This window comes from Aethalodelphis obliquidens, unplaced genomic scaffold (assembly GCF_003676395.1).
Source record: "Aethalodelphis obliquidens isolate GAN/ISIS:26980383/991018 unplaced genomic scaffold, ASM367639v1 scaffold9, whole genome shotgun sequence".
Lineage (NCBI taxonomy): Eukaryota > Metazoa > Chordata > Mammalia > Artiodactyla > Delphinidae > Aethalodelphis > Aethalodelphis obliquidens.
Genome location: NW_020837953.1, coordinates 26,493,795 through 26,521,641, shown reverse-complemented (window position 1 = coordinate 26,521,641; position 27,847 = coordinate 26,493,795). Strand labels below are relative to the sequence as shown.

At 43.4% G+C, this 27,847-nt stretch overlaps 2 pseudogenes across 1 annotated transcript; both read left to right on the top strand.

Moving 5' to 3' along the window:
• Positions 1 to 6,893: 6,893 nt before the first annotated feature.
• Positions 6,894 to 7,520, top strand: LOC113622404 (39S ribosomal protein L42, mitochondrial pseudogene; annotated as a pseudogene). Its single transcript, XR_003433507.1, has one exon. The product of XR_003433507.1 is annotated as a 39S ribosomal protein L42, mitochondrial pseudogene (transcript).
• Positions 7,521 to 7,888: 368 nt separating this feature from the next.
• On the top strand, positions 7,889 to 25,806 carry LOC113621439 (toll-like receptor 12; annotated as a pseudogene).
• The last annotated feature ends 2,041 nt before the right edge of the window (positions 25,807 to 27,847 follow it).

Below are 27,847 nucleotides of genomic sequence, written 5' to 3'. Positions count from 1 at the left end.
TAATTTTCTTTTTTGTGATATCTTTTTCTGGTTTTGGTATCAGGGTGATGGTGGCTTCGTAGAATGAGTTTGGAAGTGTTCCTCCCTCTGCAATTTTTTGGAAGAGTTTGAGAAGGATGGGTGTTACCTCTTCTCTAAATATTTGATAGAATTCGTGTGTGAAGGCATCTGGTCCTGGACTTTTGTTTGTTGGAAGATTTTTAATTACAGTTTCAACTTCATTACTGTAATAGGTCTGTTTATATTTTCTAATTCTTCCTGGTTCAGTCTTGGAAAATTGTACATTTCCAAGAATTTGTCCATTTGTTTGTGGTTGTCCATTTTCTTGGCATATAGTTGTTTGTAGTAGTCTCTTATAATCCTTTATATTTCTGTGATGTCAGTTGTGATTTCTCCTTTTTCATTTCTAATTTTATTGATTTGAGTCCTCTCCCTTTTGTTCTTGATGAGTCTGGCTAAGGGTTTATCAATTTTGTTTATCTTCTTAAAGAACAGCTTTTAGTTTTGTTGATCTTTGCTACTGTTTATTTCATTTCTATTTCATTTATTTCTGCTCTGATCTTTATGATTTCTTTCCTTCTACTGACTTTGGGTTTTCTTTGTTCTTTCTCTAGTTGCTTTAGATGGAGGGTTAGATTGTTTATTTGAGTTTTTCTTGTTTCTTGAGGTGAGATTGAATTGTTATAAACTTCCCTCTCAGAACTGCTTTTGCTGCATCCCATAGGTTTTGGGTTGTCGTGTTTTCATTGTCATTTGTTTCTATGTAGTTTTTAAATTTCTTCTTTGATTTCTTCAGTGATCTCTTGGTTATTTAGTAGTGCATTGTTTAGCCTCCATGTATTAATGCTTTTTTACAGCTTTTTTTTTTTCTGTAATTGATTTCCAGTCTCATAGTGTTGTGGTCAGAAAAGATGCTTGATACGATTTCAATTTTCTTAAATTTTCTGAGGCTTGATTTGTGATCCAAGATGTGATCTATCTTGGAGAATGTTCCGTGTGCCCTTGAGAAGAAAGTGTATTCTGCCATTTCTGGGTGGAATGCTCTATAAATATCAATTAAATCTATCTGGTGTACTGTGTCATTTAAAGCTTGTGTTTCCTTATTTATTTTCTGTTTAGGTGATCTGTCCATTGGTGTAAGTGAGGTGTTAAAGTCCCCTACTATTATTGTGTTACTGTCGATTTCCCCTTTCATGGTTGTTAGCATTTGCCTTATGTATTGAGGTGCTCCTATGTTGGGTGCATAAACATTTATAACTGTTATATCTTCTTCTTGGATTGATCCCTTGATCATTATGTAGTGTCCTTCCTTATCTCTTGTAACAGTCTTTATTTAAAAGTCTATTTTATCTGATATGAGTATTGCTACTCCAGCTTTCTTTTGATTTCCATTTGCACAGAATATCTTTTTCCATTCCTTCACTTTCAGCCTGTATGTGCCCTAGATCTGAAGTGGGTCTCTTGTAGACAGCATATATATGGGTGTTGTTTTTGTATCCATTTAGCCAGTCTGTGTCCTTTGGCTGGGGCATTTAATCCATTTATGTTCAAGGTTATTATAGATGTGTATGTTCCTATTACTATTTTATTAATTGTTTGGGGTTTGTTTTTGTGGGTCTTTTTCTTCTCTTGTGTTTCCCACCTAAAGAAGTTTCTTTAGCATTTGTTGTAAAGCTGGTTTGGTGGTGCTGAATTCTCTTAGCTTTTGCTCATCTGAAAAGCTTTTGATTTCTCCATCAAATCTGAATGAGATCCTTGCTGGGTAGAGTAATCTTGGTTGTAGGTTTTTCTCTTTCATCACTTTAAGTATAACCTGCCACTCCCTTATGGCCTGCAGAGTTTCTGCTGAAAAGTCAGCTGATAACCTTATGGGATTTCCTTTGTATGTTATTTTTTGTTTTTCCCTTGCTTTTAATGTTTTTTCTTTGAATTTAATTTTGGTTAGTTTGATTAATACGTGTCTTGGTGTGTTTCTCCTGGTGTTTATCCTGGATTGGACTCTCTGTGCTTCCTGGACTTGGGTACCATTTTTTTTTTTTTTTTTTTTGCAGTTTGTGGGCCTCTCACTGCTGTGGCCTCTTCCGTTGTGGCGCACAGTCTCCAGATGTGCAGGCTCAGCAGCCATGTCTCACGGGCCCAGCCGCTCCATGGCATGTGGGATCTTCCCAGACCGGGGCACAAACCCATGTCCCCTGCATCGGCAGGCAGACTCTCAACCACTGTGCCCCCAGGGAAGCCCCTTGGGTACTATTTTCTTTCCCATGTTAGGGAAGTTTTCCACTATAATCTCTTCAAGTATTTTCTCAGACCCTTTCTTTTTCTCTTCTTCTTCTGGGACCACTATAATTTGAATGTTGGTGTGTTTAATGTCATCCCAGAGGTCTCTGAGATCATCTTCAATTCTTTTCATTCTTTTTTCTTTATTCTGCTCCTCAGCAGTTATTTCCACCATTCTGTCTTCCAGCTCATTTATTCATTCTTCTGCCTCAGTTATTCTGTTTTTGATTCCTTCTAGTGTATATTTCATTTCAGTTACTGTGTTGTTCATTTCTGTTTGTTCTTTAGTTCTTCTAGATCTTTGCTAAACATTTCTTGTATTTTCTCAACCTGTGCCCACATTCTATTTCTGAGATTCTGGATCATCTTTAGTATCATTATTATGAATTATTTTCAGGTAGATTGTTTATTTCCTCCTCATTTATTTGGTCTTGTAGGTTTTTACCTTGCTCCTTCATCTGTGACATATTCTTTTGCTGTCTCTTTTTTTTTTTTTTTTTTTTATAAGTGGGATTGTGTTCCTGTCTTACTGATTGTTTGGCCTGAGGCTTCCAACACTGGAGTTTGTAGGCTGTTGGGTAGAGCTGGGTCTTGGTGCTGGGATGAGGACCTCCGGGAGACCTCATTCCGATGAATATTCCCTGGGGTCTGAGGTTCTCTGTTAGTCCTGTGGTTCGGACTCGGAGCTCCCACTGCAGGAGCTTCAGCCCGACCCCCAGCTCATGAACCAAGATCCTGCAAGCTGCGTGGAGCAGCAGAAAGAAAAAAGGGGAGAACAATAACAAAGTAAAAAATAAAATTAGACTAGGAAACTAACAGATATGTTAGAAAGAATATAAAAATATAGACGAAACAACAACCAGAAGGTGAAACAGAACCACAATAGTAAAAAAGAGGAGGAGAAAAAAAATGGTGGAAAAGACCTTGGTTATGGAGGGCAAGGCCTAAGCAGGAGTGGGGTTGGGTGGTGGGCGGGGTCTATGTTTAGGACCCACAGGGCTGGAAGAGGCTCTGGGGGGTGTGGTGGGTGGGGCTTAGGCTCAATGGAACAGACGGGGCCCAGGCCTGCCTCCCACCTCTGGTCTCAGAGGGCAGGGGACCCCAACTGGGAGCTCAGTAGGTTTCCTGGGCTCGAGTAGGCAGGGCCAATGCCCTCTGCTTCTTTCCTGCCTGCTCCTCTGTTCCTGGAGGGCCCCTCCTATTCTCCCCCACCCCGCCTCCCTCCTATGGCCCCAGGACCCACGCGGCCCAGAGGGGGCCTCTGAAGGCATAGGACCTGGCCCGAGAGCTGGGCAGACTTTTCTGCTGATTGGGTAGGGGATACGCTGGGCATGCTCCTCCTTGATCTGAGCCCCCAAGGGTCCATGCAGGTGTGGGAACACCTTCCACCTCTCAGCTGCCCCTCAGGGGCGCCAGTACCGTCTGGCCTCTACTTCTCCTTCCCCTCAGTCCCCCCACGTCCTACCAGTTCACTTGGGAGTTCCTCCCATCACCTTGGGCGTTGAAGTCCCCCACCAGCGTCCCATGGGTGCCCTAGTTGTGGAAAGACGTGAACTTCACGTCTTCCCACACCACCATCTTGACTCTGCCCCTATAATAGTCATTTTAAACTTAACATTTCCAAAGTCAAATTCCTAATTTTCCTAAATCCATTCTCCCACAGTCTTGGCATCATCCTTGATTTCTCTTTCTCCCACATCCCACATGAAGCTCATAAGTTAATGTTTTAAGTTCTGTCTTCAAAATACATCAGAATCTACCCATGTTTTTCCCCATGGTGGTCCAAGCCAACATGACCACTCACCTGAGTTACTACAATATCTCCTTGCTTGTTTTTATGCTCTGGTCTCACCCGCTGAGAGCCCTAGCCATTCTGGTCTCAACATAGCAGCCTCAATGATTCTTTAATAGTATAAGTCAGATTATGTCACTCTTCTTATGAAAACCCTGTAATGACCCTGCATCTCACTCAGAGTAGCCAAAGTCCTTACAACGACCTCTCTGACCTCATCTTCTACAAACTCTCCTGGCTTTCCCCACCTCAGTCTCCTTGGCTCCCTGCTTTTCTTCTAACAGGCCAGGCAAGCTCCCACTCCAGGGCCTTTGCACTTGCTCTTCCTTCTGCCTACAGTGCCCTTCTCCAGGGAGCTGCATATGCAAATGTGCTCAAATATCACCTCCTTGGAGAGGTCTTCCTGGTCCACCCTATTTAAAATTGCAGCTCCCTCCCCACCCCTGCTTCTCTCTAATCCCCTTTATTGCTTTATTTTTCTCCCTAGAACTCATTATTATAATACATACTATATATTTACTTTAAAAAGTGTCTTTTCTCTCCACAGCTCAGGGGTTTTATGTTTTGTTCACTGCTTATTCCCTAACACTTAGAATGATTATTCTTATTCCCTAACACTTATTCCCTAACAGTTTAGCACATAGTAGGCTATCACTTGTTGGATGAATAAATGAAAACTACCATTGTGCTTCTGCCAACTTCTCTTTATCTTTGTAAAAGCTATGTTTGGTGTGTTTTGTTGCTCTAGTAATATAGCTTTTATTGTTTCAACATAATCTTGTTTAATCTCACTTAATAATTTGGTCTCAAATGCTATTTTTTTTTCTCCTCCTCTTCCACCTCCTTTTTGTTCTTCTTCTTACCAAGTTATGGTCTTTTCTCCCCCCCATTGTTGGAAAGACTTCAAAGTGTTTCTTTTTGTTTTAGGTTCCAAGTCATATTATCTGCTAAGAAAATAAGATGGGAGAACAGAGCTTCTAGGTGGCCTAGGAAAATTGTTTTGTCTCAGGCAAAAATTCCTATGGTGGTGACTCATATGTAAAGTGATTAGTATTGGATTAGTATTGTAGCATTAACTTATGATTAGTAAAAATACACACACACACATACACACACACACACACACACACACACACACACACACACACACCCCTTCCGAGGTGGGGTAGAGCATACTAGGCAAAGGGAACAGTTATTGCAAAAGCCCTTGGGTAGAGGTGGGCCTGGCCCTTCTGATGAACAGAGAGAAGGCCAAGTGTGGCTGAAAGAGAGAGAGAAAGAGGAAGAAAGACAGTTGTGTGTGTGATACCTGAGGATGGCGGTGAGGCAGGCAGGGCCAGCTCAGGGAGGACATTGTAGGTCAGAGTAAGACATTAAATTTTTATTCTATATGTGATGGGAAGCCATGGAAGGGCTTAAGCAGGAGAGTGATGTGACGGGTTTGTATTTTTAAAAGCTCACTCTGGATTCTGTGTGGAAACTAGATTGCAGGGGGCAGGAGTGAAAGCAGAGAGGCAAGTCAGGATGTCATTGCCATCATCTAGGCGAGAGACAATGGCCACATGTTCTAGGAGCCTAGCGATGGAGATGGAGAGAAGCGGGCAGATTCAGGATGGGTTCTGATGTGGCTTCCACAGGGCTAGCTGTGGGGGGCGGTGGGGGAGCAAAGAGAAGAATCAGGAATGATTTTCAGGTTTGTAGATTGAACAACTAAGTGGATGGTGTCCTGCTATGTACTGAAACATCGCCTGAAATGGAGATACTTGGAGGGGAGCTGGTTTGGGGACCGGCAGAGCAGGGCAGGAAATTAAGAGTTTGTTTTGGCTAAGTTGTTTCAATTGCCTGTTTGACCTCCAAGTGAAGATGACAAATAGGCAATTGGATACAAGAGTCTGGAGCTGGGGAGAGACGTCAGCGGTGGTGATAGAGATTTGTAAACTCATCGGCAAATAGATGATATTTAAAAACCGTAAGACTGGATGAAATCATGTAGGGAGAGAGTACAGAGGAGAGAAGGGAGCTTGGGAGTCCCTGGGAACAAGCCCTCGTTAGACAAACAGGAGCCTGGGGAGAGCAGGTCTCCCAGGGCTGCGGCTCCAGATTGGGGGTCCAGTGGAGCAGACAAAGGTGATAAGTGACAACCATATGAATTGGTGGAATATGTAAGAATTCTCAGAGATCCTTGGGAAAGGGAACTCTGTAAGAGACCGGATTTCCTGAAGTCTTGCAGACTGAGGGTTCAGTTTATTGCTGCTTATGCATTAAAAGGAAGTGTGACCTGCTAGCAGGAGAAACAAGAGGACGTCTGGATCACTCCTCTTTTCATGGGCTTGTCACTCCCACCTACCATGAGCCTCCCAAGGGCAGGTGCCCTGACTCCTTTGCCTCTGTACCCTGTGCCCTGCTCAGAATAGCTGCTGCTTGAATGAGGGAATAGAATGAACGTCTAACAGGCCTTGTACAAATTGTCTAAAAAGGAGACTGTCTAAATAATGAGATCTGCAAGCCAACAGGAGAGGGGACGCTGAGAAACCAGGACCAATGGCTCCTTACAGCCCAGCCTGCAAGCCCTCTTCGGCCATGGAACAGTGGCGCTCTTTGCTGCTCCTCCTGAGCAAGAGAATACTTGCTTCCCTCTCCAGAACGGTGGAGAAACCCATCCATCCCCAAGCAGAGCACCCTGCAGGCTCACAACACAGACAGGAAACATATGGAGCAGGATTTCTCAGAAGTCCCCAAGGAAGGAAGATGGTGGTTTCTCCTCCCTCCCGGATCCTGGTGGATGGGCAGGGGGAGCATCAAAACCAGTAGTGGGGGGACACGGGCTGAGAAGCAGATTTTAAAAGCAGTTTCTCTTCAAATCATCTTTCATACCACCTGATAAGCATCTTGATTCACCATGGCATTGGCAGCAGTAAAATGGGCTATATCAAGCAGAACTATCTTGAAATATTTATTTCCAATTCAAAATGGAGCCTTATATCGTGCTTGTCATAAAACTATGTATCCTTCTCTTCCAGATGACTATAATTGCAAAGTAGAGCTTGCTTTGACATCTGATGGCAGGACAATAGTATGCTATCACCCTTCTGTGGACATTCCGTATGAGCACACAAAACCTATCCCTCGGCCAGATCCTGTGCAGAATAATGAAGAAACACATGATCTAGTGCTGAAAACCAGATTAGAAGAAAAAGGTGAACACTTAGAGCAAGGACCCATGATAGAACAACTTAGCAAAATGTTCTTTACTACTAAGCACCGTTGGTATCCTCGTGGACAGTATCATAGACGTCGTAGGAAACTGAATCCTCCAAAAGACAGATGATATTGAGGTTTTCAGGAATCAAAGAGAAATGTTATCCTGCGTCTCATTTGCCATTTGAGAAAATACAATTGGGTATATTCACTAATATGTTATATAGTAAAATAATAAAATGTCTTCTCATATTAAAAAAAACAAAAAAAAACAGTACTGGGAAGGGACCTTGAGCAGACGTGGTTGGTGGTGGGAGTGGTGGGATGGGGTAAACTAGAGCAGGGAGGGTGGAGCTTCTGCCCCCTCCAAAGCTGACCTTTGTTTTAGTTCAGCCGGGAGTTCCCTTGGGATGGGGTGGCCTCGTCAGCCATGAGAGCATAGAAGCAGAGATATCTGTTTAGGAGGAAGAGGAAAGTTGAAGTAGAGATGAGAGAGAAACTTCTGGAAGTTCTCTGATGGCTTCACTTCCTGACTTCAGGCTTTCCCCAGGCCCAGCTGATTTAGGGTTCAATGAGATACACCTACATCCTCCCAACAAATTGTGCCTGGGGTAGTCTGAGATGATTTTTGTTCCTGAACGCAAACAGAACCTCCACCATGACAACAGAGTAGCCCAGGACACTCTTGGCCTGTCCTCTTTCACTTTCCCAGAAGGGCTGGTGCTACGGCAGTACTACAGGGAGCTCTTCTCCAAAAGTTCTGTCCAGCTGCCCCTGGCTGGATTCCCATTTGTTCTGTGTATCAGTGAAAATATCTCCTCATCCTGTAACCCTTGTTTAGACTCCACTGTCTGTCCTTGTGATGTTTGGAATAACAGGAAACAAGGGCATCCTTCACTCAAGGCTGTCTGGGAATTACACCTGAAAACACCAAAGCCACAAAGGCAATTACAACAAAGGAACACACAGCCAAACCCCAACTGTCCCCTGGAAACCCAAATGGGGAAGTAATAACTAGGACAGTCTCACCTTTGACAGAGGAAGAAACTAACTACCCTAGGGACCTTGGACGGGCCACTGAACTTCCTTGGCCCACAGTTCTCCATCTGGAGAATGTTGGTGGGGTTGGGAAAGCACACACAAACTAGGTCATGAGGATGAAAAGAGAACGTAGTGTCTGGCACATAGTATGTTCTCAATAAATGTTAATTCTTCTTCTTATTAAAAGAGATTCTGGATAGGCAAAAAAAGGGGATTCTGGGAAATAAAATACTTCCAGGTTTATATTGCTTGAAGTGCTTCTCAGTATGCCTGGCATATAGGAAGGTGTAAAAAATGGTAGCTATCTGTTTAATGTCAGGACAAGAACCGAAGCAAATTCAGGCGAGCCAAAGCCATTTGATTTGGTGGTGGTGGAGCTGGGGGTCAACTCTTTCTTCTTTCTGTTTAGAATTCTAGTGATGTTACCTGAATGTGGTTATGCGATAAAATCGCTGAAAATTTGTTTGATTAAACATTATATTTGCTGACCAGTTAACAACCCATAGAGAAGGCAATCACCTGGGTTTGTCAGAAGTCCATCCTGCAGGAGGACAGGAGTGCCTAGGCAGGGGTGGGGAGGAAAAGGAGGTGGTGGAGATGTGATCGAGGGAAAGTATGGGGAGTAAGGGTCTGCTGAGCTTGGAGGCAGGAGAGATGGGTGAATGGAGAGAGAAAGGAGAAAGTCCCTCCAGAAAGTGGCCCCCTGTTGAAGGCAAAGGCATCTATTTTATTTTATGCCATGTCACATTATTTAATTTCATTTATTTATTTGCAAAGCTGGTTTCTCAGCTCTCTTTATTTCCAGAGCACTTCTCTGGGCAAGTACTAGCCAGACCACAGCATGAGAACTGAGGTCTGACTTCAGGCTCCTTCCATAAACTCCTCACATCCCAGCCCAGGGAAGGGAAGCTGAGATCCCTGTCCTAAATGTGTGTGTGGTACAGTGGGCCAGGAGGATGGCAGGAGGGGTCTTCTAGGCTCCAAGAGCTTCACTTCACTTCCCTTGGTTGGGAGTGAAGGCTGCTTGTTGTCACTAACACTCCATCCTCACCTGGCTCGACCATGACCCTGGGTGCTGATCCCAGCTCTGCCATCTGCCCTCTGTTTGGCCCTGGAAAATCCCCTTCTTCTTTCTGGGTCTCAGTTTCCCCATCTGAAAGGGGAGGTGTTGGACTGAATGAACTCAGAGGGCCTCTCCAGCTCAGTCTGTAAATCTCTGAGGTGCTCGAATGACTAGGGAAAGGAAAGAGACAGGGGCAGGAATCCCAGAGCTTCTGATCAGATGCTGGCCCTCCACCCCCCACTTGGGGAATTAGGGTAAAGCAAGTTAATCTGGTTACTGTAACAAAGGGAAACTGAAGCAGTCCCATTCTAATAGTTCCTTTTTACCTGACTGCAAATTTTACTCTTCTCACTTTTAAATAGGAAAAGCCAGGTGGACAATCACCTAAAGGGTACAGTCTATAGTATTGCATTCTAAAGGCTCTGGAGTATGACTGTCCTAAGGAGTGACACAGTCAAACGTTGACCCAGGGGTCATGGTGTATTATAATGATCTGCTATGTATCCCTCTCCCACTAGAGTGAGAGCTCTCCAGGGGTAGAGGTTAGGTCACATTTAGCTGCAAAACAGTAAAAAGTATTAGTGGGTTGAGGGGCCTCCGTTTCATCCCTGACTCATGAACCAGTTGAGAAGTATGCCAAAGAATAAACTTTCATCTTTCCTACTGTAGAGCTGTTATTGGAGACTATGTCTTAGAGCTGCAGACATAATAGTGAACACTAGTTTTATTCATCCATTTATAGACATTGCAAGGAATATGCACATCTCCCCATGTGAGGTCTGTTCTTATAAAACTTGGTGCACAAAGCAGATGTGAATGTGTACTCCCAAAGGGAAAGGAAAGAGGAAGGCACAGAGCTCCACACACTCATGTTCTCTCCCAAACTCATGAATAATGTAAGTTGTATTTCTTCCTCCAGGAGGTGTGAAGTGGGGGAGACCCAGGAGGGTTATACTAATGGGTTTCTCTACAAGGAAGAAGGAGTGGGTAAGAAGCATTCTCCCCTAAGCACTCCGTTCTAGGCATGTATCATGAACTCAGTATGTTCACATAGGGCAGTGGATGTTTATCATCTTTTTGGCTGTCCAGTATCCAAGCCTCTTTCTATGTTTCTTTTTAGGGGAGAAAGTTCATCCAACCACAGAGAGGTAGAGCCTGCTTCTCACTATAGAAGATAAAAAATACCAGAGCTTGCATCTCAACCTCCCTTGAACTGTAGTGTAGCCTCATGGACTATTATTTACCAATCTGATAAAACTGATTTTAAATCATAAGATAAGTGACATTAAAAAGTAGGGACCAAGAGATTGGTTCAAGATGGCAGAGTAGAAGGACGTGCTCTCACTCCCTCTTGCAAGGAAACCAAAATCACAATTAACTGCTGAACAATCATCGACAGGAAGACACTGGAACTCACCAAAAAAGATACCCCACATCCAAAGAAAAAGGAGAAGCCTCAATGAGATGGTAGGAGGGGCAGCAATCACAAAATTAAATCCCATAACTGCTGGGTGGGTGACTCACAAACTGGAGAACACTTATACCACAGAACCCCACCCACTGGAGTGAAGGTTCTGAGCCCCACGTCAGGATTCTGACCCTGGGGTTCTGGCAACGGGAGGAGGAATTCCTAGAAAATCAGACTTTGAAGGACAGTGGGATTTGATTGCAGGACTTTGACAAGACTGGGGGAAACAGAGACTGCACTCTTGGAGGGCACACACAAAGTAGTGTGCACATCAGGACCCAGGGGAAGGAGCAGTGACCCCATAGGAGACTGAACCAGACCTACCTGCCAGCGTTGGAGGGTCTCCTGCAGAGGCGGGGGCTGGCTGTGTCTTACCATGAGGACAAGGACACTGGCAGCAGAAGTTCTGGGAAGTACTCCTTGGCTTGAGCCCTCCCAGAGTCTGCCATTAGCCCCACCAAAGAGACCAGGTAGGCTCCAGTGTTGGGTCGCATCAGGCCAAACAACCAACAGAGAGGGAACCCAGCCCCACAAGTGGATTAAATTTTTACTGAGCTCTGCCCACCAAAGCAACAGCCAGCTCACCCACCACCAGTCTCTCCCATCAGGAAACTTGCACAAGCCTCTTAGATAGCCTCATCCACCAGAGGGCAGAAAGCAGAAGCAAGAAGAACAACAAACCTGCAGCCTGTGGAACAAAAACCACATTCACAGAAAGATAGACGAGATGAAAAGGCAGAGGCTATGTACCAGATGAAGGAACAAGATAAAACCACAGAAAAACAGCTAAGTGAAGTGGAGATAGGCAACCTTCCAGAAAAAGAATTCAGAATAATGATAGTGAAGATGATCCAGCACCCCGGAAAAAGAATGGAGGCAAAGATCAAGAAGATGCAAGAAATGTTTAACAAAGACCTAGAAGAATTAAAGAACAAACAGAGATGAACAATACAATAACTGAAATGAAAAATACACTAGAAGGCATCCACAGCAGAATGACTGAGGCAGAAGAACAGATAAGTGACCTGGAAGACAGAATGCTGGAATTCACTGCTGTGGAACAAAATAAAGAAAAAAGAATGAAAAGAAATGAAGACAGCCTAAGAGACCTCTGGGATAACATTAAACGCAAGAACATTTGCATTATAGGGGTCCCAGAAGGAGAAGAGAGAGAGAAAGGACCTGAAAAAATATTTGAATAGATTATAGTCGAAAACTTCCCTAACATGGGAAAGGAAATAGCCACCCAAGTCCAGGAAGTGCAGAGAGTCCTAGGTAGGATAAACCCAAGGAGAAACACACCGAGACACATAGTAATCAAACTGGCAAAAATTAAAGACAGAAAAATTATTGAAAGCAGCAAGGGAAAAACAACAAATAACATACAAGGGAACTCCCATAAAGTTAACAGCTGATTTCTCAGCAGAAACTCTACAAGACAGAAGGGAGTGGCATGACATACTTAAAGTGATGAAAGGGAAGAACCTAGAACCAAGATTACTCTACCTGGCAAGGATCTCGTTCAGATTCGATGGAGAAATTAAAAGCTTTACAGACAAGCAAAAGCTAAGAGAATTCAACACCACCAAACCAGCTCTGCAACAAAGGCTAAAGGAACTTCTCTAAGTGGGTAACACAAGAGAAGAAAAGGACCTACAAAAACAAACCCAAAACATTTAAGAAAATGGTAATAGGAACATACATATTGATAATTGTCTTAAACGTGAATGGATCAAATGCTCCAACCAAAAGACACATGCTCCCTGAATAGATACAAAAACAAGACCCATATACATGCTGTCTACAAGAGACCCACTTCAGACCTAGGGACACATTCAGACTGAAAGTGAGGGGATGGAAAAAGATAGTCCATGCAAATGGAAATCCAAAGAAAGCTGGAGTAGCAATACTCATATCAGATAAAATAGACTGTAAAATAAAGAACATTACAAGAGACAAAGAAGGACACTACATAATGATCAAGGGATCAATCCAAGAAGAAGATATAACAATTATAAATATAAATGCACCCAACAATGGAGCACCTCAATACATAAGGCAACTGCTAACACCTATAAAAGAGGAAATCGACAATAACACAATAATAGTGGGGGAATTTAACACCTCACTTACACCAATGGACAGATCATCCAAACAGAAAATTAATAAGGAAACAAGAGCTTTAAATGACACAATAGACCAGATAGATTTAATTGATATTTATAGGACATTGTATCCAAAAACAGCAGATTACACTTTCTTCTCAAGTGCACATGGAACGTTCTCCAGGATTGATCACATCTTGGGTCACAAATCAAGCCTCAGTAAATGTAAGAAAATTGAAATCATATCAAGCATCTTTTCTGACCACAATGCTATGACATTAGAAATGAATTACAGGGACAAAAATGTAAAAAACACAAACACATGGAGGCTAAACAATACATTACTAAATAACCAAGAGATCATTGAAGAAATCAAAGAATAAATCAAAAAATACCTAGAGACAAATGACAATGAAAACATGACTATCGAAAACCTATGGGATGCAGCAAAAGCAGTTCTAAGAGGGAAGTTTATAGCTATACAAGCCTACCTGAAGAAACAAGAAAAATCTCAAATAATCTAACCTTACATCTAAAGGAACTACAGAAAGAAGAACAAACAAAACCCAAAGTTAGCAGAAAGAAAGAAATCATAAAGATCAGAGCAGAAATAAATGAAATAGAAGCAAAGAAAACAATAGCAAAGATCAATAAAACTAAAAGCTGGTTCTTTGAGAAGATAAACAAAATTGATAAACCATTAGCCAGACTCATCAAGAAAAAGAGGGAGGGCTTCCCTGGCGGCGCAGTGGTTGAGAGTCCACCTGCCGATGCAGGGGACGTGGGTTCGTGCCCGGGTCCGGGAAGATGCCACATGCCGCAGAGTGGTTGGGCCCGTGAGCCATGGCCACTGAGCCTGCGCATCCAGAGCCTGTGCTCCGCAACGGGAGAGGCCACAGCAGTGAGAGGCCAATGTACCGCACAAAAAAAAAGAAAAAGAAAAAGAAAAAGAGGGAAAGGACTCAAATCAATAAAATTAGAATGATAAAGGAGAAGTTACAACAGACACAGCAGAAATACAAAGCATCCTAAGACACTACTACAAGAAGCTCTATGCCAATAAAATGGACAACCTAGAAGAAATGGACAAATTCTTAGAAAGGTATAACCTTCCAAAACTGAACCAGGAAGAAATAGAAAATATGAACAGACCGATCACAAGTAATGAAATTGAACCTGTGATTTAAAATCTTCCAACAAACGAAAGTCCAGGACCAGATGGCTTCACAGGTGAATTCTATCAAATATTTAGAGAAGAGCTAACACCCATCCTTCTCAAACTCTTCCAAAATATTGCAGAGGAAGGAACACTCTCAAACTCACTGTATGGGGCCACCATCACCCTGATACCGAAACCAGAAAAAGATATCACAAATAAAGAAAATTACAGACCAATATCACTGATGAATATAGATGCAAAAATCCTCAACAAAATACTAGCAAACAGAATCCAACAACACATTAAAAGGATCATACACTATGATCAAGTGGGATTTATCCCAGGGATGCAAGGATTCTTCCGTATATGCAAATCAATCAATGTGATACACCATAGTAACAAATTGAAGAATAAAAACCATATGATCATTTAATAGATGCAGAAAAAGCTTTTGACAAAATTCAACACTGATTTATGATAAAAACTCTCCAGAAAGTGGGCATAGAGGGAACCTACCTCAACATAATAAAGGCCATATACAACAAACCCACAGCAAACATCATTCTCAATGGTGAAAAACTGAAAGCATTTCCGCAAAGATCAGGAACAAGACAAGGATGTCCACTCTTGCCACTATTATTCAACATAGTTTTGGAAGTCTTAGCCATTGCAATCAGAGAAGAAAAAGAAATAAAAGGAATACAAATTGGAAAGGAAGAAGTAAAACTGTCACTGTTTGCAGATGACATGATACTATACCTAGAGAATCCTAAAGATGCCACCAGAAAACTACTAGAGCTAATCAATGAACTTGGTAAAGTTGCAGGATACAAAATTAATGCACAGAAATCTCTTGCATTCCTATACACTAATGATGAAAAATCTGAAAGAGAAATTAAGGAAATACTCCCATTTACCATTGCAACAAAAAGAAGAAAATACCTAGGAATAAACCTTCCTAGGGAGACAAAAGACCTGTGTGCAGAAAACTATAAGACACTCTTGAAAAAAATTAAAGATGATTCCAACAGATGGAGAGATATGCCATGTTCTTGGATTGGAAGAATCAATATTGTGAAAATGACTATACTATCCAAAGCAATCTACAGATTCAATGCAATCCCTATCAAATAAGCAATGGCATTTTTTACAGAACTGGAACAAAAAGTCTTAAAATTTGTATGGAGACACAAAAGACCCCGAATAGCCAAAGCGGTCTTGAAGGAAAAAAACGGAGCTGGAGGAATCAGGCTCTTGGACTTCAGATTATACTACAAAGCTACAGTAACCAAGACAATACGGTACTGGCACAAAAACAGAAATATAGATCAATAGAACAGGATAGAAAGCCCAGAGATAAAACCACGTACTTATGGTCAACTAATCTATGACAAAAGAGGCAAGGATATACAATGGCAAAAAGACAGTCTCTTCAATAAGTGGTGCTGGGAAAACTGTACATCTACATGTAAAAGAATGAAATTAGAACACTCCCTAACACTATACACAAAAATAAACTCAAAATGGATTAGAGACCTAAATGTGAGACCGGACACTATAAAACTCTTAGAGGAAAACATAGGAAGAACACTCTTTGACATAAATCACAGCAAGATCTTTTTTCATCCACCTCCTAGAGTAATGGAAATAAAAACAAAAATAAACAAATGGGACCTAATGGAAGTTAAAAGTGTTTGCAAAGCAAAGGAAACTACAAACAAGACAAAATGACAACCCTCAGAATGGGAGAAAATATTTGCAAACGAATCAACGGACAACGGATTAATCTCCAAAATATATAAACAGCTCATGCAGCTCAATATTAAAAAAACAAACAACCCAATCCAAAAATGGGCAGAAGACCTAAGTAGACATTTCTCCAAAGAAGAAATACAGTTGGCCAAGAAGCACATGAAAAGCTGCTCAACATCACTAATTATTAGGGAAATGCAAATCAAAACTACAATGAGGTATCACCTCACACCAGTTAGAATGGGCATCATCAGAAAATCTACAAACAACAAATGCTGGAGAGGGTGTGGAGAAAAGGGAACCCTCTTGCACTGCTGGTGGGAATGTAAATTGATACAGCTACTAAGGAGAACAGTATGGAGGTTCCTTAAAAAACTAAAAATGGAATTACCATATGACCCAGCAATCCCACTACTGGGCATATACCCAGAGAAAACCATAATTCAAAAAGACACATGCACCCCAATGTTCATTGCAACACTATTTACAATAGCCAGGTCATGGAAGCAACCTTAATGCCCATCAACAGATGAATGGATAAAGAAGATATGGTACCTATATACAATGGAATATTACTCAACCATAAAATGGAATGAAATTGGGTCATTTGTAGAGACGTGGATGAATGTAGAGAATGTCATACAGAGTGAAGTAAGTCAGAAAGAGAAAAACAAATATCGCATATTAATGCATATATGTGGAACTTAGAAAAATGGTACCGATGAACCGGTTTGCAGGGGAGAAATTGAGACGCAGTTGTAGAGAACAAATGTATGGACACCAAGGGGGGAAAGCAGTGGCAGGTGGGAGTGGTGGTGTGATGAATTTGGAGATTGGGATTGACATGTATACACTGATGTGTACAAAATGGATGACAAATAAGAACCTGTTCTATAAAAAAATAAATAAAATAAAATTCAAAAAAAATGTAGGAACCGAACAGAATCCCTTTTTGGTAAAGAGGTGGCCATAAGTCTGGTTCTCAATCCCCCACCCCCTAAAGAATCCATGAGCTACCCCAAAACCTTTCCATAAGCTTCTTTTCTGCTTTGATCAACTAAAGTCAGTTTCTGTTGCATATAATTAAACCCTGACTGATGCAGAGGTGTGTACAGGGAGTGGGTGTAAACAACAGACCCTCAGGAAAAGAAGAAGAATCTGAAGATTGGTTAGTGGGCCTGTTGGGATCAAGGGCAGTGAAAATCCAGCTTTAAACAATGGGACTCTGACAGATCAGACATACAATGGTGAAAGAGTCAGTTAAATGAAAACTTCCAGTCACATAAAATGAAGTGCCCATTGAAAGCAAGGCTCTAAGAGGCTGAGTGGCTATTCTATAGAACAATGAGGGGCATATAGACTTCAAGTTCCTATACTAATTTCTCAGCTCAAGTGTCCACCTAAAAACTAAGGACTTTTTATGACTGTGATGGAAGAATCTCACCTTTCTTGCAGAGGCAGGAACAGGGGAAGAGGTGTATAACTTGGGCCAACCAGGTCAATCAGTGGGAAGCCAGAACTATAGCAGGTCTGCTCTACTGGAGCTGGAATCATGGAAGTGTTGTAGCTGGTGGTGGTGGTTCTACCAAAGCAGAGAAGGAGGGGGAAAAATATCTCAGCTTCTCCCTTTCTCTTGCCCTCCAACCTCTTAACTCACACAGAAATCAGAAAACATGACTTACTTATATCAGTTTACCTGTGATATGGAACAGAGGAGAGGAAGGAGAAGAATGGACATGAGAAACAGATTCAGACATGATACGAATGGAAGGTCATCTTTTCCACAGTCTAGAGATATATAACTACTGTCAGATTCCAGTGTACCTAGAAGGCAATTACAAAGTCAAACCCAATAGGAGAGGCAAATAAGGGTAAATTTTTTTTGATTTCTATTGGCAAAATCTAAAGCATACATGTTGAAATAGACCCTGAGAGTGCTTGCTAGACCAAGGAGGGAGCAAAATAATTTTAGATTATAATGAATTTATTTGTATGGATCCTTACCAGAGGTCCTTCAATAGGCTAGCTTGAGTAGCCAGAAGAGTTCCAATTATTTGTTTGTTTGGTTGGCTGAATCTCGGACTAAACAGTGGTCTACTAAACAAAGTTAAAGGTCATAAATTCCTTGGTATAAAATAGAGTTTGGAGAAGGGATAGAGAGGGGAGATTGGAATACTGAGGACACTTCCATGTTCAATGTTTTCTCCACCCACTAACTGAATTTCTAGAATGGTTCCAGAAGACAATCCTTTATTGAAAGTGTTGAGAAATACATTAGTGAGGGAAACACTGTCATCTTTGAAAAATACTATCATGGCTATTCTCTGTTTAGGCCGAGGATTGTCATAGGATGCTGCAGTTGAAATGGGCTCCCTGATTTCAATAGGGCTACCAGGATCCTAGGGTGGCAGACTCCAAGCAGTAGCACTAAAGGCAAGGTGGACATGGTTACCAAATAGGCACAAGAAAATAATTCAGATGCTAGATGAATAATAAATGCTCACTACTATCTACCTCTTTGCCTGTCCATTGACATAACTCCTTTTCCTAATACTTACACTTCAAAATAAAGCTTCCACCAACTATAACACAACCAACCATTAAAAAACAAAACCAAACCCGGTAATGTATTCCAATTATCTTCAAAAGATTCAATCTAAATCTCACCAGTAACTGCATGTCTACAGTCTGTGGGTGATGGTCACCCCTCTGATAACTGCTATTTTGTCTAAAAATTCTATAATCTGAGCAATAAATTATAAAATTAACCACCACCACCACACTATCAATAATGAAGGAAAGAAGAGAAAAATTATTTTAAAATAGATAAATTGCTACATTTTATTGAATCTAAGAATCAGTTGTAAAATAAACTCTTATTTTATGTACCATTAAGGAAAATGATCCATTAAATGACGACACAATACTTTCTCATCACTTATAATTTAGAGCTATTTTATAATTATTTAATGTAGATATAGATTTTTATCTTATATAACTTTATGCATACAAAAAATTAAAATATAAGAAGAATATATTGATTATGGTATTCCTCAGACTTCTTCATATTTATAGTCCTACCCTGAATTCCTCCCACATTATTTCTCCAACAAAGATTACTTGCCCTACTGCTTTCTTTCCATGCTTTTTTTTCTGAACATAGAATAACTTTTCATTTCAATGTGGAATTGTACTGCAATATTTTAGAAGGCATTTTAAAGGACAATTAAACTAAAATGAGTATTATCAACAATATCCATAACTCAAATGCAGTTACAATAATGTGAACTGCTATGACCAAGTAAGCATATGTGCATATAGTAACTATACCATGAATGTTGACTGGTTACCAGCAATAGCGAGATAATCAATTTTAGGATGCAGCCTTATTTCAAAGGTGTTGAAACGTGAAAAAAATGAGCATCTTAGAACTGATGAAACACAATAGTTAATGTAAAACACACATGACACTACAAGGAAGAAAATACAGATCTGTAGTTATAGCTCTTTCTTTTCTGGTGGTATATTTTACTTCTGTTCTCCATTAACACTTTCATGTTCTATTTAGCTTAATCCAGCACCTCAACTGCTGTTGTTTGTTTGTCTGCTTGTTTGTTTTATCCAGTAGGGTAACCAAAATCTTCATTCTTGAGGATTTTGAGTCATTGGTGGCTCTACCAACATAGGGTTACTGTAATGGCAATTCTTGTCTTTTTTCCTGCTTTTGTAATGGGTCACTTTATGTAATTTTCCTTTAGCTACCCATAAGATTTTCTCTTTATCAATTATTTTCAACATTTTGACACTCTTATTGTGGTTTTCTTTGTGTTCATTATCTTTAGGTTTTCTTGAAATTCATGGCATAATGGGTTTATAGTTTTCATTAAATTTGGAAAAATTTTGGTTATTTCTTCACACTCCCCCTCCCCTTTTTCCCCGTGGGACTCCAATTACACATATGTTAGACTGTTTGGTGTTTTCCTACAGGTCATTGAGGTTTTGTTCCTTTTCTCCTGACTTTATCTTTCTGTATTTCACTTAGGATAGTTTCTATTTCTAGGTCTTCAAGTTCACTATTTTCTTCTTGGTGTGGAATATGCTATTAATCCTATCTCATGGACTTTTCATTACAGATTTTGAAATTTTCAGTTCCAGAACTTCCTTCCTTCCTGTGAGGTCCTCTCATGTTGGATTTTTGACTCGATTGAATGTCATTGTTTCTCTCAAGGCAGCTGACCCTATAAGACTCTCTCTCCTTCCAGGTTCTGGTAACTTCTCCCAGTCCTTATCCCTTCAGTTCTAGCAGTGTTGATAGCTTCTATGATTGCTAGCCCCGGGTTCCTACACTACCCCTTGTAGTATTCCTAAGCACTGCTAACACCTTGTGATTAGGCTCTTTGCATACAAACCTCTTAGAAGAATCCTCATTTAAGGTGCTGTTTCCTGTTGAGACCCTGACTAATGCACTGGTGTGTTAGAAAGTTTTTAAAGTATCTAGTTTCCAGTATCTTTGCTAAACATACTTTAGTTTTAATAGTTTATTTCTAGAAATTCTTGAATTTCCTATGTAGACAATCATAGCATCTTATAAATGGTGACCCTTTTGTTTTTTTAAAATACTTATGATTTTATAATTTTATTTTCTGTTCTTTTTCTTTCTTATTTTTCTAGCTAAAACCTCCATTATCATGTTAAACAGAAGTAACTATAGTTGTCTCATTCCTGTAATGTGATGCAGGTGATGGTTCACCATTAATAATTATACTTATTATAGACTTATTATAGACCCTTTTATAAGTCAAGGAATTTTTCTTCTCTTTGAATTTATTATTTTAAAAAGTCATGATCAGGTATTGCATTGTATTGAATGGTTTACGGCATTGTTTGAAATAATCGTAAAGCTCCTTTCTTTTCCTTGTTCTGCTCTCCCTTGGGGTCTTGCCTCCATTCTGGTAGTGGCAAATCAAGGTCAAGGACTCAGAGACTGTTCTTCTTAGCTCCAGCCTGGAAGGGCAGGAATGGAGCCCTATGGGTCCTCTTGGGTAAATTTTGGGCTTCTTGGAATCTTCCGTGTGGAGCATTACAAGATGCCCATGAAGGCCTCATTTTGATGTATTATTTTGCTTACAAAACAACTGCTTAAAAAAAATCCTGATTTATTCAAAACCTCCTTTCTGTTGGAGTTAGGAGAGGAATTAGTAAAGAGAGTGTTGAGGAGAGAAACCCATATGTATATTGCAGCAATCTTATGAAGTAGGTTATCTGTGTGCTTGGCTTACAGGTGAGGAAACTGAAGCCCAGAGAGGGGACATGCACTGCTCAGGACAATGGCAGAGATCCTGGACCTCTGATGCCATACCTTGTGCTCACAAACACTGCTTGCTTCCTCACAACAGGGAAGTGAGACGTAGGTCTCACCTCCCACAAGTGTGCTTCTGTCTTTGCCTGACGCTTGGATCCTCAGCTCTAAGCATCTCTGAGTCTAGCCCCACCCTCCCAGCAGTTCTTCAGTTTGGAAGCATTGTGGCCCTCCGACCCTGCTTCCAGACCCTCCTGGGGTTCTGTGTATCCTGTCAGTGTTATGAGTGTTGTGTATGTATGTGTGCAGGGAGGGGATAGGGTCTGGGTTCCTCTCTGGAAAAGGGATGGGAGCAGAGAGGGGGGTTCTGATTCTGTTTTCTCTGTGGACCAGGCTTGGTGCTGAGAAGGGACGGGCACTTGCTGTTGCCTGGTCTGCTCCTATCCCTTCTGTGACTGCAGGCTGGACAGCTTCCAACTGCCTGGTGACTGAAGACTCCCGGCTGCCTCTGGTCTCCCTCTTCTTCCTGATCTGCCCTTTGGACTCTAGCCTGCCCCTCCTTGTGGCATGCTCCTCAGTGACCAACCTGACACAGACCCTGGAGGCTGTACCCCAGAGTGAGGAGGGGCTCTGTCTCTCTGGTTCCACTTCTGTTCTGTGCCTGGATGACTTCTCCCACTTCCCTGGGCTCAAGGTCCTGGGGCTGAGTCTGCATCTCACCCAGCTCCTGCCAGGAGCTCTTGGCAGCTTGGAACAGCTGCAGCAGCTCTTCTTCACAGGCCCCTATACAGTTTACCTCTTCCTACCCCTGATGGCAACCTAAGCTCCCTCCAGGCCTCGCTTTCTTGGGCCCCTGCCCGGATGGGAACATGGGTGTCCAGTTTTCTCCCGGTCTACGGCGGCTGAGTGTCAAGTATAGTTGCCTTCAGAATGTGGGGGAGCTGGCGGACATCTTCCCAGACCCAGTGCATGGCCCCTCCTTTGGCGATGCCTGGCTTCTGGAGATCTGGACCTGTCATTCAACAGTCAGCTGAAGATGGCCAGTCCCGGGGCCCTCCAGGGGCTCAAGCTGGGGACCACACAAAGATGAAAGCAGCTGCAGTGGTGGGACTGGGGCTGCAGAGCCTGGACACCCTGTCTGTGATCAATGCCGACACGGCCCAGCTGCCTGCTGGGGCAGTTGCACACTTCGAGCTGCAGGAGCTGAATTTGGCATCCACTCTTGTAGGGCACATAGCTCCAGAGGCCCTGGCTTCCTGCCACAGCCTGAAGAGCTTGGGTCTTAAGAGCAGTGGCCTGATGACTAACCTGCCACCAGGTTTCCTGGAGGCCATGCCCAGCCTTCAGAAACTGAACTTGAGTAGGAACCAACTGCAAGTACCATGCTGGGCACGAACGAGACAGGGGCTGTGTCAAGACTGCGGGCCCTGGATCTGTCCAACAATGGACTGCACACCCTGTCCCCAGTCGCCTTCTCATGCTGCCCTGGATCTGTCCAACAATGGACTGCACACCCTGTCCCCAGTCGCCTTCTCATGCTGCCCCAGCTGTGGGAGCTGCTCCTTCAGGGATACCAGCTGATTTGTCTGCAGGGCCAGGCATTCCAGGGCTTAAGGAGGCTGGGGAAGTTGGACTTGGCCAAGAATCCACTGGTAGACCTGGGCAAGGGCTGGTTGGCTCTGCTGCCTGCAGTAACCGCCCTAAGCCTGCTGGATACCCGCATGGTGCTGAGCTCAGCCTTGGGCTTCCAGGGCGTCTGCATACCTTGAACCTGCAGCTCCCCTCTGAGGTAGTGTTATCCCTGCCCATGAGCTTGACCAGCTTGGAGTTTCATGCGGTCTCAGGCAGGAAGCCTGGGATGCTGGCTTCTAATGTCTTTGCAGTTTTGCAGACCTTGACTCTAAAAGGCTGGGGATTGCAGCTGGGGACCTGGAATGTCACCGAGATCTTCCCTGCCCTTTGCCAACTCTCCCTGCTTAGTGATAGCTTGCTTGCAGGCCCTCTGCTCCCAGGACACCTCCAACCTTTTCCTCCGGCAGCTCTCCAGGCTCTGGTATCAGAAGGTAAGGCGGGGACGGGCACAGCCCCAAGCCCTGCTGCATCACGGGGCTGTCCAGCCTATGGGAGCGGAAGCCGCAGGCACTTCAGTCCCATGCCCGGCCCTGCTCAGTGCTGCTTGAGGAGCTGCTGGGTGAGCTGCCCAGGGCAGGTGTTGCATCTGGTCAAAATGGAGTTAGAGACACTGTCTGCTGCTGCTTTCCAGGTCCTAGTGCTAGACTGGGAGGCAGGCCTCACGCTAGATGGCAGCCTCCAGGAGCAAAGTCCCCAGATACCCCAATACAGTAAGTCCCCTACATACAAACAAGTTCTGTCCCGAGAGCATGTTTGTAAGTCCAATTTGTTCCTAAGTCCAACAAAGTTAGCCTAGATACCCAACTAACACAACTGGCTACATAGTACTGTACTGTAATAGGTTTATAATGCTTTACACACAAGTAATACATAAAAAACAAACACAAAAAATAAAGAAAACATTTTTAATCTTCCAGTACAGTACCTTGAAGAGTACAGTGGTACAGTACAACAGCTGGCATACAGGGGCATCGGGTGAACAGGCAAGAAGAGTTACTGACTGGAGGAGGGAGAGGAGGTGGGAGATGGTAGAGCTGAAGGATCGTCAGCTATAGGAGACGGAGGGCGAGCTGCAGTTTCACTCACGCCTGACGCTGATGGCACAGGTTCTGGTTCCTTGCTGGATTCAGTTCTATCTACCCTCTTGAAAAAATGATCCAGTGATGTCTGGGTAGTAGCTTTTTCTTTCTCATCATAGATGACACGGTAGCACTGGATTGCATTCTGAACGGCTGCTGCAACCTTCGTGTACCGTCCTACGTTCAGGCGCTGTGCCTCAAAAACTAACAGTGCCTCCTGAAATAAAGAAAATCCCCTTGCCATTTCCTGCGTCGTGAATCTCTTCGGTTTTTCAGTCACTTCTTCTTCCTCTTGTATCTCTTCGTCCTTTCTCTGGGCCTCCAATTCCATCACGTCTGCATTAGTAAGCTCCTCGTGTTGCACAGCTGCTTCTGCTGATCTCCTTGCCCTTCTTACAGGAAGCCAGGAACTCCTGGATCCTCCATCTTGTTCAGGGCTTGGCTTCAGGGTCCGAGGAGTCAGAGGGGTGAGGGCAGGAGGTTCCTTTATGATGTGTTTGTGTCCCACTGAAGGCAAGACCAGAGCTGGGTGACTGGGGAGCTGCTGCCTACTCTGGAGGGCCGCCCTCCGATGGGCCGGGGGCTGCGCTTCTGTCTCCTTGAGTGGGATTTTGAGCCAGGCAAGGACGTGGATGACAAGGTGGCAGATGGCATGGCAGGGAGCTGGGTCACGCTCTGTGTGCTGAGTCGCCAGGCCCTGCACACCCCACGCTGCTGCCTGGACCTCTGCCTGGCTGCCTTCCTCCTGCTGGCTGCCCCCCACCCCCCAGGGCTGCTGCTGGTCTTCCCGGAGCTGGTCTCCCGCCACCAGCTCCCTTGTTGCTCTAGGCTGTCCTGGCTGCTCTGCAGAGGAGACTACTGCCTGTGGCCCAAGGAAGATGAAAGAAAGGACGAGTTCTGGGCTTGGTTGGGGAGCAGGTTGGGGCAGCCTGGGTTGGGCTAGAGTGGGTGCATGTGCGTTGGAGGTCGGGGGAGAGGAAAAGCAAGCCAGCCTAGCGGGGAGAGAGTGGGTACGTGTGGGTGTGTGAGCCTGCCTCGGCTTCCGGCAGGAGGTCAGGGTGCTGTGTGTGTAGGGAGGATCAACTGGTGGCTCTGGGGACACAGGCTTTGGAAAGGCTCCGGAGGCTTTCCAAATGAATGAGAAAATTTGGGAGATGGCAAGTGGCAGTGCAGTATGTGATGTGATGTCAACATCTCCAAGTCCTCAGTAAACCTACTAAATCCATGAAGTTCTCCGCTTAATTGGACTTTTTGTTTTTGATGGAAACCCACATGAGGCAGAGGGCAAAGGGGTTGGGGTCATGGAAACTGTAGCCCAGAGGAAATAAAGTTGGGAATTGATGGAGAGTATGGGGACGGAAGGAGGGCTCTGAGCACTCTTAAGCTGTGGAATGGGGTCCAGGCCAAGTTCAACTAGATCTTCAAGGGGCAAAGGGGCCCCTTGGCTTATAGAGGAATTGGCAGCTGAGGACCAAAAAGCTGGGATACTGTCCAGGAGGCAGCATATTCATTGCCTGTTCCCTCAATAAGAACACAAAGGCACGGTCATTTCTATCATCTTGTTTGAGCCTCATAGCAGCACTGGGAGGGGAACCCACCCCCTTGACACTCTGTGCTCTAGCCGTGCTAAACTACTTGTACTCCCAGAACACCATGCACTCTTGCCTCTGGGCCTTTGCACATGCTGCTCCTTCACCCAAGAACACCCTTTCCCCCAATTCTTTCTTCTGGGGAGAAAAGTATCCTTTAAGTATCCTTTAAGATTCAGCTCAGCCATGACCGGAAGGCATCCTGATCTCCCAACCTGGGTAAGCTGCTGCCTCTGGGTTCCCACAATCTCCTGCACTTCCCTTTCTCAAAGTACTGATCACACTGTACTGGCCTTCACAGGTCTGGGAGACTTTTTTTTTTTTTTAATAAATTTATTTAGTTTTGGCTGTGTTGGGTCTTCGTTGCTGTGCACGGGCTTTGTCTAGTTGTGGCGAGCAGGGGCTACTCTTCATTGCGGTGTGCAGGCTTCTCATTGTGGTGGCTTCTCTTGTTGTGGAGCACGGGCTCTAGGCACATGGGCTTTGGTAGTTGTGGCACGTGGGCTCAGTAGTTGTGGCTTGCAGGCTCTAGAGTGCAGGCTCAGTAGTTGTGCATGGGCTCAGTTGCTCTGCAGCATGTGGGATCTTCCCAGACCAGGGCATGAACCTGTGTCCCCTGCACTGGCAGGCGGATTTTAAACCACTGTGCTATCAGGAAAGCCCCTGGAAGACTCCTGAGCAGTGGTTTTCAAAGGGGGGTGCACAACATGAGCCACTGGAGTTTAGGAAGAAAGTGTTAAAACTTCTATTTCTATTTTGTTTCTAATCTCACTTTATTCTGAAGCTAGACTGCCTGCTTTTTAGCCATATGGCTTGAGTAATATGGAATAGTATTAGACACTCTATCAAAGGACTTTGAGAGGCTAAATGACTTAATACATATAAAGTACTGAGAGCAGGACCTAATACTGCATTGTAAATGTTCAATAACAGTTAGCTTTTCATGTAATTATATACGTACATGTATATCGTTTATAAGTAGATAAATACACATATATTGGGCGTGTGTGCTTAAAAATGTTTTTGCTAATAGGGAACGTTGCTAATTTACTAACAGGAAACTCGATTGGGCAAGTTTAGAGATCAGGCTCTGAGGACAGGGACCAGGTTTGATTCATCTCTGCATCCTTAGAGCCTAATGCTAGCCCAGTGCAGAGAGGGTCTTGATAGACAACTGTGGACAGAAAAAAATGTTGGTGGATGCTGGAGCAGAGAACTGGGATCTAGTTCAGGCTCTGTTGTTTATTTCTGTATGACACTGGGCAGGGTGCTTGGCCTCCTGGGGCCTTAGTTTTCCTCTCCTGTAAAATGCCAGGCATTAATTAGAGGCTGAGGGAAAGCATGGAAAAATTCCAGGCTGGATTTAGGGTGAGGGGCGCCCTCTTGTGTCCTAATGGTGTCCTCTCCCGGTGCATCCTCACCTCCATTCCTCCCCTTCAGGGCAGGTGAACCTGAAGACGACGTTCTTACCTGACCCTGCAAAGCTGCCTTTCCAGCTTCAGAGTCTGACGCTCGGAGTCTTAAATGTCTCCAGTTCTCCTAGCACCTCACACCGCTGCACCGTCTCTCTCCCCACTCAGCACCCTGCTCCACCCGTGATCTTTTCCTTATGCAGGTATGGGGCCGAGAAGAAACCTTTGGAGTTATATGCCCCGAAGTTCAAATCCCAGCCCTGGCTCATATTAGCTATTTGATCTCAAGCAGGTCACTTCACCTGTCTAAGCCCTCATTTCCCCCTTTTAAATTGGGGATAATAATACCCACCTCATAGGGTTGTTGTGAGGTTTCAACAACGAGTGCTTGTAGGTTGCTGTTACATTCACTGAGTAAAATCACATGAATTATTACTACCAATGAGTTGGAACATATTTCACAGGGGACAAGCGCTTTGAATTGGGTCTTTAAAATTAAGATATAGAATTCCCTTAATTTTAACAATAGCTAACATGTGTTGAGCACTTGCCATATGCTAGGTACTGTCAATTTCCCCCAAATCTCATAACTATTAGTAAAAATAATAATAGCTAATGATTATTAAACTCCTTCTGCCAGACACGTACCAAGGTCTTTACCTATTTTTCCCCATTTATTCCTCTTACAAACCCTAGCAGGTAGATGCCATTATTATAATTCCCATTTTATAGATAAGAACACTGAGGCATAAAGAGGTTAAGTAATTTGCCCAAGGTTTCACAACTGGTGAGTGGAAAGGCCTACATCCTGAATTTGAAAGTAAGACGTTTCAAACACAAGCACCTTGACTTCAGAGACCATGCTTTACCTGCATTAACTCATCTAATCTTCACAATACCCTGCAATGTAGGTTCTGTTATATCACCTGCATTTTACCGAGGAAAAAAACTGAAGACAAAAGAGACGCGATAATTCGTTCA